Source organism: Lissotriton helveticus, chromosome 4_1, assembly GCF_964261635.1.
Source record: "Lissotriton helveticus chromosome 4_1, aLisHel1.1, whole genome shotgun sequence".
Taxonomy (NCBI): Eukaryota; Metazoa; Chordata; class Amphibia; order Caudata; family Salamandridae; genus Lissotriton; species Lissotriton helveticus.
This window is the reverse complement of record NC_136063.1, coordinates 1,452,485,416-1,452,504,994: the sequence shown is the minus strand read 5'-3', so window position 1 is coordinate 1,452,504,994 and position 19,579 is coordinate 1,452,485,416.

Below are 19,579 nucleotides of genomic sequence, written 5' to 3'. Positions count from 1 at the left end.
CACACAACATAAAGGCTAAAGTGTAATAGAAAGTTGTACCTTTCCTATGAATGATCCCGTTTCCAGTGATGAAACCTGACCATTCATATAATCTAGTATTAGATTACAGACATCTAAACACAGATACACGTACATTTGCAGTACAGAATGCATACAGCGTAGCAGCAATGAAAAATATAGACCGAAAAAAAATACAAAACAACATTGAAATTGATTTTTCTGCCAAATTATAGTGCCTCAAAGCAGGTATTTGACAGCATTTTCCATGCTTTGTTCTCAATAATAGTTCTGTTGATTCCAGAACTTCTACAAGAATGTGATGATCAGGAATTGTCCTATTCAATGACATTTATTTGATGCATAATGATCTATCTACCCACTTGACAAGAGTAGATCACATAGTTCTGGGACTTGCTCACATGGACTACAAATGTAATTTGAAAGAAACTGCCCTCCTCAATGCCCTGCTTCTGGGATACGAGCTGTGAAGTGAACGCAAAAGCTTTGCAACACACATCTTGGAGAAGTGTGCGCTCTTACAACCACCAAACTCATTGAAGAAACTTCAATCCATATAGGTATTGCTAAATTTTGGCAAAACATACATTCCAGATTAAGCTTAACAGGTTAAACCATTCTATGACTCAATTCGTCCAGACTTTTCAAGCACATATTAGACAACCGAACACACAATTTGTTTTGTACAAGCTGACATGCTCACTTTAAAACACTTACACACACGTGTAAACACCACACACCTGATGTAGCTGGATCATTGTGGGGTCATTAGGGTATACCTATGTCACATTCAATGAAGGTGACACTGTACCAATTGCAAATAAATCATATTTATACACCAATTCCGAGATGGGTTTTGCACTGATAGAAAAGATTCTGATGGCTGTACAGACTGCTGTAGTGAGGGAGAGAGCATTAGCTCAGGGGAAACGAATCATTGTCGTGACTCTGGTGCTGGCCTTAGAGGAGGTCACAAACGCTATTGTTTTTAACCCAAAAGCATTACATCTGAGATGTATACAATGCAAATTAACACCACCTGGATTTATGAATTAGACCCTGCCCTTGTGGGTGTGGCCGCTGCACGGCCTTCTGGTCTTTGTAGTGTCACATTCCTCCTGTGAGGTGCTACCACTCGGCTCAAATTACATTCAAATCAAGTCCCCCAGTGGGGATTAGCGCCGTCCTGCACTGCACCGCTGATAGTCTTGTGCACCCATTACCGGCTCCTGTCCTGAAATGCAGTGGGCAGTTTGGCATCCTCCCAGGTCTGCTATGTTGCGGGGCTCTTTCCACGGCCAGGAGTGCCGTTCAAAATCAATCCAACTGAGTTGCCCCAAACATAAAGAGTCCAAACAGGTAAGTTTGCCTCACATTTTAATGGGTGCTGTATTTACTTTCAATCAGAGAGCAATGGACACCTTCTAGAAGGTGTATAAGGTCTGGTAGTGAGGAGAACTGAACAAACTAAATAGAGACAAGAACAACTCCCCTATGACCTATATTTCTTTTCCAATGATTGAATCTAGTATGGGTATAAATACATATAAAAAGTCAAATATTTACAACATACAAAAACACATTTTACTTTTTTATTTATTATTCTTATTAACTTCTTCTTCCCTTAACCAATGCAATGAATGACATTTTTGGGTAAAGATAAAAAACTTTTTTCCTTTTTTTTATATATACACATTCTATCAATTTTTCATACAAAAATAAATAGACATTTGATGGCCCCCAATTAAATATCAATCTTCTATCCAACTCATTCATTCCTCACAGTCGTTCGCAATCATTCAAGACACATATACACATCAAGATTTAAAGGTAAATACACAGATGTAGACCCTTTCCACAAAAGTGACAGAAAACACAAAGGTCTGGACACACGAGGTCGACGCGCGTTTCGGTGGGTTAACACTCAAAGTGAACCACCTTCATCAGGACCTTGTCCAAATTGAGTACAGTGTCACACAGGCAAATGAACAGGGGGTACCTGAAGAACAATGATAAATTGTGTTTATTGATCCATACACTAAAAAACATATACCAAGACTATACACTTGATCAGACCAATTTGTTGCACGAAAGTGTCAACACCAAGGAAGTGAACAAACTAAAACCCCATCTCCTTGATTGTGCTAATGTGATGTGTAGACTCCAACTTCATTAATGCGAGCTCTAACATCTTCTTGGAGCCTCTCATACTTACTTAGAGGGGTTCCAAGTGGTGAAAACGAGTATATTGTGTAGTGAAAATAAGAAAGTAGAAATCAGTGTAGCTGACTATAAGTACCAGCATGCTGTACCTGGAAGTGTCCGATTGTGTGATACCACATCTTATTAACTGTGTGTCATAGGGCGAAACAAGGCTAGATTTACAAGTTTCCTGTGTTATAAATTCCGAATCGAAGGATACTGCACAAGTAGAAATGAAGCTTGAAACAAAGGAGTCTTATGTAGATGGCTATCAGTACACTTTGTTTGCTATAGTAGGTAGAATGACAAGTATGATGTTACTATAGACTCATCTGCGAGCCTTAGTCGATACAATATGGCGTTTACGAATAGTAGTGATCCTGTCAACACACAAATTTCTAAGTCAAGGCACATATATCTTAAGATACATACCAGTGCTTGAGACGACATCGTGCCGATCGACTGTGCCTGTCATAGCGTATAATTTGTTGGAATCATTTGATCGTATATCATCAAGGATAATATAAGGTGTTAGTTTTCGCATGTCATCTGATAAGTGAAGCATAGTCTCTCACTGCTATTAAACATCTGGGAGGATTGTGACCCTTCACTTTTTTATTATAAATTAGCTTGGCATAGTGATCTTGAGAAATTCTTCCGTACAATCGGTCATACACTATATCAAGATGGCGCAGACTTTAGTACTAACAGGGCTGTGATTTCACCGTTAGTAACACCTACGTGCTCACGTATCATTAGGTGTGATGTACAATGCATGCGCAGTAACACTATTTAATGGCTGATCTCATCACTGCCAGGTTTTGCAGCAATGGATGGAAGCGGAGCCGTAAGAAGGACCCATTTGGAAATATAGGTGAGTAACCAGCCAGGGACTTGGTTAGTAGTCATCGCTCTTTATTCTCCAAGTGTCGGCGGACGGATGCGGTACCGGTTGAGTCCATGTGTGGTCAAGTCATTAGCAGGAACCACGGGAGTATACGTTCTTCCACCACACCCTTGTATATAGGGCTATGTTTCCTGCATGAGAAGTAGTGAGGCCCTATTGTTTAACCTGAACATGTGCATTATGCATATTTTCTCCGTATGGACGAGTGAGCCTTTGCAATTTGTTCTCTTATTAAGATGACTTATATTTTCTGTGTCCGTCGGTGATTGCGTAGTATGCATCATTGATCTTTGTTAGCCTCAATATCATAGGCTTCACTCGCTAAGGCATATGTTATGTGTTACCATCCATGAGGATATATATCTATACGCTATTAACAATCTCTTTATTGATCATTTGGGCCTCAGGAATTTTTATTGAAGGCTACCCCAATTGAGTATCTTGGACCACATTGCGGGGTTTCAGCTTTTTACTGTGGCTGACAACGCTCCTTATCTTGAGATCAGAAAATATACAGAGGTAGATCCTGCAATACATGCACTCATGTGAGTATGAGAGCAAAACGGCCTAAATTATTGTAGGTTAGCATAGTATAAGGAGACTACTTTTACAACTATGTATATTCTTTTCTTTAGAATTGTTTTTATTAAACTCCTGCAATGGCCCTGCCCTGACATAGACCAGAAATGTTGAAGTTCACACGCACACTTTACTACGTGGTAAGGTCTTACCAATATGTCAGCATTTAGAACAGATCTACCTCGCAGATGAGTCTATAGTAACCTAATACATTCTACCTACTATAGAAAACAAAGTGTACTGATAGCCATCTATGAAAAAGACTCTGTTGTTCCAAGCTTCATTTTTACTTGCGCAGTATCCTTCAATTCGGAATTTATAACACAGGAAACGTGTAAGTCTAGCCCTGTTTTGCCCTATAACACATAGTTAATAAGATGTGGTATCACACAATGGGACACTTCTAGGTACAGAATGCTGGTACTTATAGTCAGCTACATTGATTTCTTCTTTCTTATTTTCACTGCACCATATACTTGCTTTCACCACTTGAAACCCCTCTAAATAAGTATGAGAGGCTCCAAGAAGAGTTTAGAGCTCGCATTAATGAAAATGGAGTCTACACATCACATTAGCACGATCTTAGTGATGGGGTTTTAGTTCATTCACTTCCTCGGTGTTGACACTTTCGTGCAACGAATTGGTCTGATCAAGTGTATAGTCTTGTATATGTTTTTTAGTGTATGGGTCAATAAACACAATTTATCATTGTTCTTGAGGTACCCCATGTTTATTTGCCTGTGTGACACTGTACTCAATTTGGACAAGGTCCCGATGAAGGTGGATCACTTTGAATGTTAACCCACCGAAACGCGCGTCAACCTCGTGTGTCCAGACCTTTTTGTTCTCTGTCACCTTTGTGGAAACTGTCTACATCTGTGTGTTTCCCTTTAAATCTAGATCAGTATATGCGTCTTGTATGATCGCGAACGACTGTGAGAAATGAATGAGTTGGACAGAAGATTGATTATTTAATTGGGGGCCAAAAATGTGTATTTAGTTTTGTATGACAAATTGATAGAATGTGTTTATATAAAAAAAAAAGGAAAAACGTTTTTTATCTTTTCAAAAAAGTGTCATTCAATGCATAGGTTAAGGAAAGAAGAAGTTAATAAGAATAATAAATACAACTCAAAAAAGTAAAATGTGATTTTGTATGTTGTAACTATTTGACGTTTTATATGTATTTATACCCATACTAGAGTTTTTCTTGTCTCTATTTAGTTTGCTGCATTTACTTTCTGCATTACTTTGAGGCCTATGACAAAGGGCGGGGGCCTGAAACGTGTCGGCTTGGTGAATAACTGTATGTGGTTTCCTGTCTAATCTTGCTGCAGCACCCATGAAAATGGGAGGCAAACTTACCTGTGTGGACTCTATCCGTATGGGGCAACTCAGTTGGATTGAAATATTATATATATATCTATATATATCTATATATATATATATATATATATATATATATATACATATATTCCAGCTCCAACCGTCCCTCAATCCAAGGAAAACGATCACGCACTCACGGGGGTATAGATGCTCAAATAATTTATTTATCGTCTTTATCCAACAAACAGACAGACGCGTTTCGGACTGTAAGTCCTTCGTCAGTGTCAATGCATGCAGTGTTACCCAGCATGTTATATGCAGACTTCACTTCCTGTCACATGTGATGGGAAAACAGACACCATTACATACAGAGTAAATGGAGCGGCCATTTCTAAGTGGGTACTTAACATGCATAGTTCTATTTGCACCATGCAAGTTTGACCCTTGATTTATACTGATTCCTACATTCACTTAATAGCAGTGAATAATACAATCTCGCCGTGGATCGGCAAATCACGGAATCCAGCAAATCCTATTTACAGGGTATTTACATAAATTACAACATACCAAATCAAATTTATGATCGGAGTCCCATTGCACCATGGGTTGCTTGTAAATCATCATTATTTGCATTTCATAAAAAAACAAACCCAAGTCGGTCACAAATCACAAAGATCTCGCCGTGTATCGGCATGTCACCGACTATGGCAAAGCAAAAACAATCTAGATCAAGCCAAATTAGCATTATGAACAATATATACAATATATCCAAGTTCATCCCTTATGGTCATCATTACATGTTACATTTTTCTATACCATTTGAAGGGGAACAAGAGGAAAAGTATGGAGGAAGAGGGTATGTTAACGGTGGGGGGAAAAATAATTAATTAATTAATTAGACAAGTGGGAGAAAAGAAACAAAAGAAGAGAGATTGAAAAATAATTAGTATTGAAAGTACACAGAGATAGAGGAAATACAAATTAGGCAGAGATGATCTGACTAAGGCTGCAAATGACACATGTACCATACATGTATAGGAAAGACAACACAGAGCGAATAATCATTGGCAAATGTAACTGCAGGTTCCAAAGTTCACATTTCATCCTAAAACTCCTGCATGTATACACTGGCAACGCTCTATTCAGAAAGGGGAGTGCCTAGAGTCTTAGACTATTTGACCAGATGCACACCTAATTCCTCTCCAATATTTAAGCCCCCAGGCTGTTTAGTCTGCATGTCGATTATGTGACGTGATTCTAGTCTACGTAGACGTGTAAGTCTATCCCCACCTCTGGGGTAAAGGGGGACATGATCTATTCCGAAATATTGGAGAAGTTCACGATTGCTCTGGTGCGATTGGGCAAAATGTCTCGCCACAGGGTATGTTATGTCCTTGTTCATAATGGCCCGTTGATGTTCTAAGACACGCATTTTAACCCCATTTATTGTACTCCCTATATATTTGTGCCCGCAAGGACACAAAAGGCAGTACACCACATATGGTGTTGTACAGGTTATAAAATGCTTGATCTTCTTTGGTTGTTTCAGGCCTGGGACAGAATAAGAGAGAATTCTCCGGCTGTTTTCTTATGCGCGGCATTTCCCGCAAGGAAAAAATCCAGCCATGTCTCGCAATGTACCCTGTCCAGAAATTTTCATGGGTGTTAGATGACTCTGTACCACCATATCCTTGATGGAACGTGATTTCCGGAAAGTGATCAGTGGTCTCTCCGGCACATCACTCCCAATCACCGGATCAGTTCGCAATATATGCCAACTCTTGTTAAGCATCCCTCTGAGGGCATTCGCTCCCTCTGAGTAAGTGGTGATCATTCTGAATTTGTTAATCTTTTCGCTGTCTCCCTTTCTTTTAGAATCGCACGTTAGGAGCTGTCGCCTGGGGATCCTAGATACTTTGTTCAAGGTTAAATCGAACAATTCTGGATCATACCCTCTCATGCGAAATCTCCGCGTGCACTCGTTTGCAGCTATTGTAAAGTCCTCCTCACGGGAACAGTTACGTCTCAGCCTTAGTAACTCGCCGTATGGAATACTTTTTACTAGGCTGGGTGGATGACTACTCTTGGCGTGGAGGATACTGTTTCCTGCAGTGGGTTTTCTGTAGAGGGTAGTTTGTAATTTTTCATCCTCTACGAAAACTTTAAGATCTAAGTAGTGAACTTCCTCGCTACTCACATCAGCAGTAAAAATCAGACACAGATCATTATTATTCAGATCCCTGATAAAATTGTTAGCTTCCATGGAGGAGCCCCTCCACACCACAAACAAGTCGTCAATATAACGACGCCACACCACAATATTATCCGCCCATTTGCTGTTTTCCCCGGCAATGGCCACCTGCTCCTCCCACCAGCCCACGAAGAGATTCGCGTAGCTGGGGGCGAAGCAGGTTCCCATGGCGGTCCCCGAGATTTGTTTAAACAGGGTGTCCTGAAATAAAAAAATATTATTCTGCAGACAGAATTCCAGCATTTCGATTAGCATCACACCATGCTCCCTGTATTTCCCGGGTCTCTTCTCAAGAAAATACTTGATAGCCTTCACCCCCAGATCGTGCCTTATGCAGGTGTAGAGGCTCGTGATATCGAGAGTAATGAGTAAGAAAGATTTATCCCAAGTGATGTGTTCAATCTGTTCTATGAAATGTTTCGTATCTCTCACGTATGATTTCAAATTCACCACAAATTCAGCTAAGAAGTAGTCAATATAACTGGATAGATTCTCCGTGAGTCCACCTTTGGATGAGACGATTGGTCGGATTGGTTATGTCTTTGTGCACTTTTGGGAGCTGGTAGAACGTGGGAGTGATTGGTTCAGGATTCCGCAGGAATAGAAACTCATCCATGTCCAGCATGGACTTGTTCCGCCATTTCGTTAGGAGATCATGATATGCCTTTATACTGCCTTCATACTCCCTCACATCAGTAATGATATCATTTTCTGGATTTTGCAATTGGCGGAGGGATTCCTTGCAGTACTGTTCTCTTGATAGCAGGACGATATTACCACCCTTGTCAGATGGCTTCAATACCATTTTCTCATTTTTCTTGATATTCTCCAGGGCGGATTGTTGTTCTATGGTTAGATTATGTTTCTGTTTCACATTCCACTTTTTACTGTTGTCCATTCTGTAATGTACCAGATCCTGTATCACTGCCTCTGAAAAAGTATCTATTACATCAAAAGGCATCTGAGGAATAAACTGTGAGACATCAGTGATGTCACTGACCATGTCATGAATGATCTAATATGTGACATCATCAGCAGTGGATTGCGGGTGCGCGAAATATAGTTAGTACAACTAACTATATAGGAGCAATTTCAATGGTTTTGTATGAGTAAAATGTCCAGCTAACTATAACACCACTAAAACTTATAGTTTTTTGAGTGAATTTCAAAGGTTTTTTAAAAGCTAATTCCTAACTATATAACTCCTGAAACCTATGGTTTTTTCAGTGAATTTCAAAGGTTTTTTAAATGCTAATTCCTAACTATATAAGGCCTGAAACCTATGGTTTTTTCAGTGAATTTGCAAGGTTTTTTAAATGCTAATTCCTAACTATATAAGGCCTGAAACCTATGGTTTTTTCAGTAAATTTCAAAGGTTTTTTAAATGCTAATTCCTAACTATATAAGGCCTGAAACCTATGTTTTTTTCAGTGAATTTGCAAGGTTTTTTTAAATGCTAATTCCTAACTATATAAGGCCTGAAACCTATGGTTTTTTCAGTGAATTTCAAAGGTTTTTTAAATGCTAATTCCTAACTATATAAGGCCTGAAACCTATGTTTTTTTCAGTGAATTCGCAAGGCTTTTTAAATGCTAATTCCTAACTATATAAGGCCTGAAACCTATGGTTTTTTCATTGAATTCGCAAGGTTTTTTAAATGCTAATTCTATTAGCGGATAACGTTTTTATATATTAAAACGTTTTTTAAATCTCAAATGCCTGCTTTGCTAACAGAGTCTTTAAGCACAGGCTCTTTTATCTCTGGTGGCCATCTTGGGAGACTGCATATCAGAATTTTTTTAATGAAATATAAGAGGATTTGAGAAGTCACTCAAAATGTGCCCTAATTTTTCTTTCTTCAGCACTAATCATAATTTCTATGGCAAAATGAACCCCCTCATTTTGTTCCTTTGCAAATTAAATGTTTTAAGTGTTAACACTTTATTCCAATCAAGATGACTTCAGGTGTGCCATACTTTTGTCATAAGTAAGACTGTTAGCGCTCTAGTTGTTCTTTAGAACACTCTGGGACATTCTGTCATTGGGCTATAGTTGGGCTACATCTGGCTGATACTTGGGCTACATTTGTTTTTTTTTGTCTCTGGTGGCCATCTTTGGGCTACATTGGGCTACATTGGGCTACATTTGGGCTCTAACATATATATAGCCCAATGTAGCCCAATATATATTTTTTCAAAGTAAATTTTCGTAAAAACCACTGGAGCACATATCTTGAGACATAGCAAAGGCACATTGGGCTACCAGTCCCTACAATTTTGCCAAGTTTGGTGGAAAACCATTCAGCCGTTCGGGCTAAAAGTGAGTGCAACCGCCCAATGGAAATTAACATGGGGAAAACACGTTTTGGGACCCCCCTTTTATCTCGGCCCCCGCTTGACGAATCCCCCCCAAACTTTCAGGGAAGGACCGGAGCGCCGCGAGGCAAAGTTAAGGAAAATTTCAGGAAGATTCCTCAACCGGCGCCAAAGTTATTCCCAATAGAATGTTGCGATTTCCCTATGGAAAACAATCCTAACTATATATACCTACTGGCTATCGCCAGTAGGTAATACATATATATATATATATATATATATATATATATATATATATATATATATATATATATATATATATATATATATATTTATTTATATTCCAATTCCATTCTTCAAAGAAACATGTCCTACACATGCTCGGTGGTAAAGAGTAGAATTAATGTCAAAGTATCAAGCGCATTGCACCTGGGGGCCTGTTTAAATTAATGGAGGTCCACTCCCATTAGAGTACGTTATTAGCCCTTCCTCCTTGGCCACTGGTTGCGCTATTCCCAAAAACTGATCCTTGCTGGGTTTTGTGTGCTCCGCTGCAAGTACAAATACAGTGATTTAGATACTCATTAACCTTGTGGCTTCCCAGTCCTGATGGCTACGGTTTTCACACTCACCCCAGCAACCATCATAGGGAGTCAGTAATGGCAAGTCACTGCTATTAACACCTTCACGCAGCAAGTTGCTGCTTACTCTCTCCCCATGTGGCAGTGAAACCATAGTGAGTATCTTGTCCAAATGGGGGTCGACGCACTGTATTTTCATACGCCAACCAGAGATTGCAAGCCAGGTGCTTAGCTCCAAACCGAGAGGGCGTGCTGGAAACCAGTGCTTGCTTGACCGGTAAAACAGAGTCCAATCCCATTCTTCAAAGAAACATATACAAACGTGTAGATGTTATAAATAGGATCTTGCTTTTGCTGTGGTCTGTAACAACTAAGCGTGGAGATATGATCAATTATGAAACACCTACCCACGTAAGCTTACACGTAGGTTCTCAGGGGATGCAAGAGAAAGACACCAATGCTCTACCACAGACCCCCTGCTAGAAATCAGCAAAGAAAAGCAATAGTTCAAATCAGTATAAAGAATCAGAATCGTGTACAATTCAATTCATATCACACCATTATACTTATAGATTTTTATCCACCATCAAATTCCACCAGAAAATATCTCCAATAGGTATATAGCTTGGTATTATGTATTCCAAATCCAGCAACAACTTATAGCATCAAATATGTAAAATAAAAATGATTGTTGAGACGTTTTGTTGTTGCACATTTCGTAAATCGTCAGATGGTTTAGCTGAGAGGTAAAACTAAAAAAAGACTTTGTTTCTTAGAACCCGACTTCTCCTCTGCCACCCCCCTCAGGAGTACACAGTGGTGTTACTCTCCAACGGGCGGAAAGTCACTCTAGATTATTCTTTCCGCATGAGAATACAAACATGTCTCTTGCTAACGGAAAGAATGTTGAGAACTGATATAGAATTTGAAACAAACAATGTCCCTCTTAAAGGCTTGAACAAAACTGACTACGCCAAAGTTACATTTCTGGAGGTTTTCGGCTGGTCCTGTTCCTGATTGTGGGTTCTTTGTTTTTGCTTTTTCTGCCCAGCAATGGATATCCCATTAAGATCCCAAATGTAACTAGCACTTCCACATGTGCTCCTGTGTCATGAACAGATAATACAGCGTTTTGGCACACCCTTTCATCAGGAACTAAAAGAGCACTGGTGCTTGTCCTTTTGGCCTTTGTGGCTACACTGCATGCAGCCCATGCCTCGTATCAACAAGAACAGAATGGGAGGAAAGTCCGTCTCCTACCTCGCAGCCAAAGCCTTAAATATCCTCTCTATCCACCTCTGGCAATCTCCCACATTTCCTGAGTTCAGGAAGGACCTCCCCCCACCGTACCTGCGCTTTACCAACCCTGATTGAATAACTGATATTCCGCTGTCTTCTGTGCACTTTCGAGTGTGTACTGGATATATAACTAGGAATGCAACTGGTTGAGTCTTTGGACATTGACCTACTGGTGAGCCCATTAACTGCCACCTCAGAAAGTTGTCCTTTGAGATTGCTGTTGCTTCAGAACTCATTTTACGAGCCCTCCTGGAATGCCTCTGCTCCTAAAGTTCTGGATCTTTCCTTGGCTACTGCGGATCTTGTACTGGCTACTCCTCCTTCGGCAGCTGCTAAAGGAGGTGGATGGGAACAAGTTTGCTCCATGGGTTTTCATTCAATGGGTGCCTCCGGGAACATAGTCTGCGGTGGCTGGGAACAGCAATGTTTTGTCTCCCTCTCGGAACACATAAGCAATCTGGCAGTTTCGAGTCAAGGGACACTTTTAAATTTGGATTTGTTTTTATGCTAAATTGCTTTTTAAATTTGCTTTTATAGCTTTTACAGTCACAATGGTTGCAATGTTCATCTTTTTCATCGTTCTTTTGATGTTAATAATGTTAATCTTTTTCATTCTACGAATTACTGCAGCACACATATTTTATGCAAGAATCACAATGCTTCAATAAATATTGAAAAGCCTTGCTGAGTATTTCTTGCGTACTTCTTTTGATATGCATGAGAGTCCAAACAAGAAGGTTCTAGATAAGTTATCACGATTTCCTTGGGGGATCAGAGTTGTAATGTTCTACTGTTGCACACATTTGTTGCCCTGTTAAGTATGGGGGCCAGATGATGCACTGTGGCAAGCAGAGACATAGGCCAACATATCCTGAGGGTGTGCATGGAATCAGTCTGGCACAAACCTGACGTTTATGTTGTCTGACAAACACACAGTTTTTACAGAGGGAGGTACAAGCTGTACGATAGACCTGGTGAACAGCAGAATGGTAAACTGGAAGTTGCGGTTGGTGCCTGCAGGCTTCAAGGGAGATGCTGACGGCTTGGCGAAGTACTGGAGACCCTCCGAGGCTTTTGGAGGAGGCACAGCTGAAGGACAAGTCTGGTTGTTGTGATTTTCGGGACAGGAGAAGGTAGGCAGGCAGGGTTTGGCACCAACAGTCCACAGTTCTTGCTTCTTCTTTGTCCTCTTCTTTCTTCAGTCAGATTAATCTAAGTTCCCGGTGTCAGGAGGGCACCTAAATACTGAATTTAGGGGTGTCAAGGGGAGTGAAGGGAAGCAGACACTGGGCTACTTAACCCTGGTGTCACAACACCCTGTATTTGACCCCCCTCCTGTGAAGAATGGGCATAATCCTGTTAGAGTTCCTAAATCCACCAAAATCAAGATGACGGAATCCTTCTTTCATGGGGCACATCAGGCAGCTCACCTTAGGGGTGTGACTGCCCTGGTAATGCCCCGCGCTTCCGTGCGTAGCTAATTTCCCCCCTGTCCTGGTGCCAAATGGGCCTCAGGACAGGGGGTGGCATCTAACAGGTCTGGGGGAAGCTGGGGTTGCATTTCAAAGGCAGTAGGGGCTGTGAAGCCCCTGGCCTTGGTATGAAGATTCAGTAGCCATCCAGCTGAAGGAGGTGTGAAAAGCTTCCTATGGAGAAGGAACTGTTTCTGACCTCAGAAAGTGTGGGCTCTCACCTATAAGGTGTCAGAAATATGTCTGTGGTGGCAGGCTGGACGATACCAGTCAGCCAGCACACTAAGAGGCTGGTAGGTTTCCACGGTGCACATCTATGGTGCCCTCTGGATGCATGTTTAAATAAATCTACTACTGGCATCATTATAGATTTATTAAGACAAGGTGTTTGATTCCATACACCATAGGTTTCAGTGAAGCCATCATGTAGCTGGGTAAATCGTAATGCCTGGTGCCCAGTACATGTACTCAAGATGGTATCCCTGGTCACTTGTACTATCTAGTAATTAAACTAGACAGCACAGGGGCATATCTGTCATGCCGATATGTCCTCACATGTAATATAATGCACCCTGCCTGAAGGCTGTAAGGCCTGCTGTGGGGGTGGCTTACATACATTTCATAGTGTTTGTGGGCACGGCACACAGAGTGCGTGCCATGTAGTGTTTTCACATTTGTTCGCACAATTTCATACAGCCTGATATGGCAGTCTGCATGAGTTTGATGAGGGGTCCTTTAGGGTGGCACAATACATGTTGCAGCCCTTAGGGACCCTAGTACCCATGCCCTAGGGACCACAGCTACCATACTCTGTGGCAAGAGATGCTGCTCATTGTTGTGTGAATTAGCTTGAATGCGACCAGTTTTGAACTTTTTAAAAAATAACCGTATTTTATAAATTTATTGTATTGTGAGCACTTCTGACCTGTTCTGTTCTCCCCGGCCCCGGTCCGTCGCGGCTATTGCCGTTTGTGCGGAGGGCCTCCCAGGAGCAGATACTCACTTCCGGTGGGGCAGCGCTCTAGTCCTTGAGCCCCCTACACTATATAGCTGACACCTCACGGGCACGCGCACCGGACGCAGTAATACTCTGTGGCAAGAAATGCTGCTAGTTGTTGTGTGAAATAGCTTCAATGTGACCTGTGTTGAACTTTTTTTTTAAAATCGCCGTATTTTATAAATATATTGTATTGTGAGCACTCGGACCTGTTCTATTCTCTCCGGCCCGGTCTGTCGTGGCTATTGCCATTTGTGCAGAGGGCCTCCCGGGAGCAGATAGTCACTTCCGGTGGGGCAGCGCTCTAGTCCTTGAGCCCCCTACACTATATAGCTGACCCCTCATGGGCACACGCAGTGGACGCGCGCAGGCGGCGCGCCAAAGGCAAGCCCGTCTGCACCCGGCCAGGACCAGGGGCCAGTACCCCTGGCAATTTTTATAATTTTAAGAACACTCACTATAGCTATAACACTCAGACACTGTGGATTCAAAGGGCGGCCCCTGGTGATAAGTGTCTACACTCAATGTGCCTTGTTAACATTGTTTTAAACTGTCCTCATTGTAATTTTAAACTTAACCCTCATACTAAGGTTGTTCAGGGGATACATCCCCCAATAAAATTCTTTCTTTTGAACTGTCGTTCTCTCGTCAAGCATTCTGATGAACTTATGCTTCTCATGGAAAATCTCAATCCTGAAGCCCTCTTTCTATCCGAGACGTGGTTGCAGGATGAGGCCGATCCAGCTATCACTCAGATCTTACAGTTAGGGTACTTATTACACAGAGCGGATCGCAAAACTGGTAGAGGCGGGGGCATAGCGATAATCTTTAAAGATTACTTTTGCTGCCGTTCATCAACCGAGGAGCTACCTGACTGTGAAAGTTTGAGTTTTGCACTTGAAATTTCATCTACGGTCACCTTCTCTGGTCTGTTACTCTATCGGTCACTAGGACCTATGGGTCAGTTTCTTAATAGTCTTCCGGCCCTTGTTGCCGAATTAGCACTATCCCCAGCGAATTTTACAGTTCTCGGAGACCTTAATATACATCTAGATGACCTCTCTGACCATCATGCAATGGATCTTCTGGCTAACCTTTCAGCTCTTCAAGTTGTACAGAAGGGCTTTCCCCCTACACATCCCAAGGGTCACCTTCTTGATGCCGTGCTTAGCAATGATTTGAAACTCCATGCGGGTACTCCGATTCCCCTCCCGTGAACAGATCACTTACTTGTTCCTTTGGAATGGGAAACTATAGCCTCCCCCGGTGTGCAGAGTTCGGTTCCACTGTTGGAAAGAAAATGGTCTAATCTTTCCGTCAGTCAGTGGTCCACCTCACTGACTGCCATCATTCCTACTTTTGACTTAAACCCTGGAAAGGCTAACAGTAATTTTGACTCTTGGCTAAAGACCTCGTTAGACTCATTAATCCCACTAAAAATATCATACAAAAAATCAAAACAAAAACTGGCACCATGGTATTCCTCTAAATTAAGGGAACTGAAACAAATGTGTAGGAAACTAGAAAGGAGTTGGAGACAGTTTCCAGAAACTGACAGAAGAAATGTTTACAGAGAAGCGATCAGATATTAGAAGACAGAAATTAAAACTGCGCAGTCTGTATTCTATGAGGGCAGGATTAGTGCGACCGCCAATTCGCCTAGGGAGATTTTTCAGATTGCCAAATCTCTTATTGGCGTCCCACAAAAACTATCTAATCCAAAAGATGCACAAGCTCACTGTAACAAGCAGGCTGAATATTTCCATCAAAAAATTCAGATTATTTCCCATTCTTTCACTCCTTCTCAGGACAAATCTGTCATCCCTTGTACTGAGAATATTCTTTTGAATCCACAGTGTCTCCTAATAGAGTTTCCTCTGCTTGATGAGGCATTATTGATCACGCTAATGTCAAGAGTAACATCTGGTTCTCCCATGGATCCAGCCTCTCCGCGCCACCTTACGTCAATCACAGATGTAATTCGGCCAGTAATCTTGAATGTTTTTAACGCTTCCATCATTTCAGGAAAGGGGCCACTGGCGTGGAAATGTGCCCAAGTCATAGCACTATTGAAGAAACCCAATTTGGACATCTCCATCATGGCCAATTATCGCCCCATCTCCCTCCTTCCCTGGTTGGGCAAGCTGCTTGAGAGACATATTAATACCATCCTGGTTCACTACCTTGAGTCTAACCATCTACTCCATCACTCCCAAGCAGGTTTCCGTCCTAAGCTTGGGATGGAAGCAGCCCTCTTGGCAGTGACAGAGGAGGCTCGGAGGCTTCTGGACCAAGGTGGCACAGCAGCAATTATTTTGCTGGACCTTAGTGCCGCATTCGACACTGTGGATCACAACATCTTGCTCTCTCGATTAAAACATCTTCGTGTGACAGATTTGGCTTTCACCTGGCTGCGATCCTTTTTGAAAGACCGTTTTTTCAGGTGTGGGAGGGTGCTACCTCATCTAAACGATGGCCCCTTAGCTGTGGGGTTCCTCAGGGATCTTCCCTGAGCCCCACGCTCTTTAATGTCTATATGGGGCCATTAGCTGGGATAGTGCTTCCTTTCGGCATCGAAATTGTCACCTATGCAGATGACACCCAACTGGTGGTGGCTCTTCACCACCCTGAGGGATCATCTAGCACTTTGGGCATTTGCCTAGAAGCGGTAGCCGAATGGATGGCACGTTCTCAACTTAAGATAAACGGGGACAAGACAGAACTGATGTTCCTGGGTAAGTCTCCCTCACCCAGATCAGCTTTGGTGTGGCCTACCTGTCTTGGCACCATGCCGGTTCCTAAAGATGAGATTAAGAGTTTGGGCGTGTGGCTGGATAGTGCTCTTTGTTTTAACCACCAAGCTACCAAGCTTTCCACCATCTGCTTCGACCTGATGAGGTTGCTGAGGAAACCTCTGCCTCTAGTCCCCTTCCAGGCTCGTAGGATTATGGTGCAAGCTCTCTTCTTGTCCTGCTTGGATTACGGGAATGCTTTGTACTTGGGCGCACCACTGGCCACCATAAAAAAATTGCAGGTGACGCAGTACTGTGCGGCCCGCCTACTTCTAGAGCTTCCCCGGAGGCACTCAGTGTCATCTGCCCTGAAGAAGCTCCACTGGTTGCCAATCCAGTCTAGAATTCTATTCAAGGCTATGTGTTTAGCTCATAGAGCCTTGTGGAAATCAGGTCCTGCTATGATTCATTCCTTAGTGACCCCCTATCAATCTTCTAGAAGTCTGCGTTCTAGTACAGCCTTCCTTGCAACCACAAGGGAAGTACAAAGAGCCAGATGGGGTTGACGCTCCTTCTCTTGGAATGCGCCACTTTTTGGAACTCTCTGCCACCCATTTTGCTGAGCGAACCCGATCTACAGACTTTCCGCAGACTTTTGAAAACCTTCCTCTTTCACTAACTTGTACAGCCTGGCTTCGTTCTCCGCTCGCCCGGTCCAAGCGCTACGAGGCCTCAGGGTAGAAGTGCGCTATAAAAATCGAATTTTCATTTCATTCATTTCATTTACTAGGGACTTACAGAGTTGCTAAAGGTCTTGCCAATTGGGGAACAATTGAACATTTACCTAGTTTTAGGGAGAGAGCAATGGCACTGGTTAGCATGAACCAAGTGCACATCAGTCAAAACTGCATCAAATACCAGGCAAAAAGAGGGGGTGACCGTGTGAAAATCGGGCACTTTCCTACAGTAAGTAACTTGTTCATCTGATAGAGACTTCTAGCTGCCAACTTCTTACCTTAGAATAGATATGCCCTCCGAAGGTGGGTCTGCGAACAGATTACACCAAGAGGCTCTATAGAAAGGAATGGGCAAAATGCCCATCACAATGGGCCTGACTGTCCACACAGTAGTGTTTGGTGAACGTATGTAGTGCCACCCATGTTGCTGCCTGATGGATGACAAGGACTCAGCGAGCTAACGCAGTCATCCCAGCCTGGGTCTGGTGGAGCAAGCACACAGACCCTCACGGGGTTGCTTTTTGGTGAATGCTTAGCAAATCTTTAAGCAGGCAACCATCCATGATGAGATGGTCCGTTTCTGAACTGCCATTCCTTTCTTAGCTCCAACATAACCTATAAAGAGCTGATAGTCCACCTGGAACTACTCTTTAGTTTGATCAATGTAGAAAAACAATACTCTATATGGGTCCAGACGGTGGAGTGTCTCCTCTTTCTTAAAAGGGTGAGGCAGAACAAAGAAGGTAGGCACATAGTACATGAAAGGGTGTTACATAGTTCAGCAGAAAGGAGGAACAAGTCCTGAGAATCAGCTTGTCTGGGTAAAAGATGGTATAAGGAGGGTGCACAGAGTGCCTGCATTTCACTGACCAACCTGGTCGATGTAATGGCCATTAAATCCCATTAGGGCATGATAAATGGTCTGGGCGGAAACAAATGTCAGAGAGCTTTGAGGAACCTAGTCACAACAGGTTAAAAAAACCTAAATGGTTTATAAATAGCCCTTAACAGTGCCCAGAGCAGAGCCCTGCTAAGCCAAAGACAAAACTAAAAGTAAGATTCACGATAGGGATGCAGAGAGAGAGTTGATGTTCCTGGATCCACACGAAGACACAAAGTTGTCCCAGCAGCAGACGTAGGCTTCAAGAGGAAGGTCAAAAGCTGTCAACTGTCGCTGCTCACACAAGAAGGCAGAGGGTGCGGAGGCTTGGGTGCAGAACCCTCCCCTGTTGCTGAAACAGATGAGCCTCCAGAAGAGACAGCCTGACCAGAGGACTGATGTTCATGCTCAATAGCTCAGGATACCAAACTTTTCATATCCAATTGGGAGCCACAATAATGATTTGGACCCAGTCATTCATTATCTTCTTGAGAACTCCTGGATCGAAGGAAGAAAGGCTTTCAATGCCAACTGGATCGCTGGGAGCTCCAACAAGCTGATGTGAAGCTCAGACTCTGCCAGAGACCGGCCCAATGGGTAATTTAAAAGGTGAGGAATCCACAGGCAGGTGTGTCCAGCAGAAGTATCTGCCACTACAGTCAACTCTGGCTAGGGAAGTGAGAGGTCTGCCGCTAACCCAATTGCAGTTCGTTCAACCACCACTGCAGGTTTTTTGCAGTTCCCTACAAGATATTTACCATGTCGGAGATATTCCCCAGATGCTATGCCCACAGGAACTTCAGGCCCACTGCAGAGCCCTCAAAAGCCAACGGGCATGCATTACAAGGCTGCATGAGACCATGAGGCCCAACAGCCTCAAAGTAAGTCTCCCCAAAATCAAGGATAAATGCTGAAACATCGGTATCATAGCCTCAATGTCCTGGACTCGTCAGCTAGGAGGATAGGACCTAAACTGCACCGTGCTCAGTAAAGACCCTATAAAAGGAAGCGTCTGAGAGAAAGTCAGGTGTGACTTTGGCTCATTTATAGAGAATCCCAGTGAATCTGTGAGGTCCGCAGTAGTCTGGAGGTAGGAGAAGACTGCCAAGGGAAAGCGCTCCTTCAACGGCCAATTGTGGAGATAGGGAAAGACTTGAACCCCTGAAAAAAGCAAATGTGCTGCAACCACTGCCATACCGTTGGTGAACACCCGAGAGGAGCTAGTACAAAAGGGAGCACTGGCAAACTGAAAGTGCTCTTGCCCCACTGTGAACCGCAGGTAA